A 1,265-nucleotide genomic window follows, 5' to 3' on the forward strand; every position below is an offset into this window, starting at 1 on the left:
TTTTTTTTAATTGATTTGGAGGAAAATGAAGCAGCTGGTGGCTCTGTCATTCTCTTTCTCCCTTTAATTCACTTTCCTTGTCCTTACACCATTTTTTTTTCTCACTTTTTGCTGTTCCAAGGCAAAATTCTCAGCTCCTCAAATCCCTTTCTCAGCCTCTGAGTTAATCCCAGGTTCAGCCGCGCTTCCCTTGGATTAGGATTTGAACAAAATATTTATTTTAAACATACTTTGGCATAAATATTTAATTTAAAATTTCATTTAAATTTTTTTTAAATTTTAAATATTTTTAAAAAAATTTAAAGTATTTTGGTATAAAGCATCCTGTGATGGATCCCCCAGGGCTGTCTGTGGCTGCTGCACAGCTCTTTAGGAAAGGGCAGAATAACAAAATAATAACAAAATCCATCCATCCCTGCCAGGGACTTGGAATCAGAGGCTGGAATCCTCCTGGCTGATGGGAATTAATCTAAACTCGGGTTTAAAATGGGGATAAAACTGGGAAAAGATGKTCTGAGGGAATTCCCTCCTGCTGGAGAAGTTTGTGTTCCTCTGACTGCTGCYCTCGAGGGGCGTAAATCAGATTTATGAGAACCCTTTTGCTGGTTTTGGCTCTTTCCAAGGATAAATTGGGTGAACAGGGAGAGCTGATCCTACAAAACGTTAGATCCCATTTCTCCCCTGGAATCCCTCAATTTTAGGGCCATAAAAATGGAATTTTTGGCATTTAGGGTGAGGAGCTCAGAGCTGAGGGCAAGGATTTGTGCAGATGTTTCCATGCCCAGGTATTTTTGTTCCCGCGCGCCGGAGGGATCTCACACATTTTTTTTTTTTGTCGAGTGCCTGATTAAGTTTGACATTTGAAACCAGAACTTCACGCCGAAATAAGTGCGGCACTCGTGAGTATTTAATTAAGATGTTTGGTTCCTGTCAAGGTTGGTCGTTTTCTCTCTCWCTTCGCGTCTTCGCGCTGCTGAAATTTCAGAATCGCGCACTTAACCTTTCCTCGGCGCCGCGTTTTTCCACCGCGATCTGATTAACAGCTCGCAAAGTTCAGGAGCTGMGCCTGCTCGCAATTAAAACCCTCGTGGAGTCTGTTATTAAGAGCTGGCATTTAATGAAGACCGAGGGCACGCTGGAACGGGATGTCTTCAGCAATTAGTTCAAGGCATGGAATACACAGAGTGTGCTGTGTCACCCAGTACTGAACATGGATGGTATTTAAGCAACATGCTGCATTTTTAAAAAAAATTTTTGCCCGTTTT

The sequence above is a fragment of the Malurus melanocephalus genome, unplaced genomic scaffold (genome assembly GCF_030028575.1).
Source record: "Malurus melanocephalus ecotype Western Australia unplaced genomic scaffold, MMel_1.1 scaffold_1134, whole genome shotgun sequence".
NCBI classification, from domain to species: domain Eukaryota; kingdom Metazoa; phylum Chordata; class Aves; order Passeriformes; family Maluridae; genus Malurus; species Malurus melanocephalus.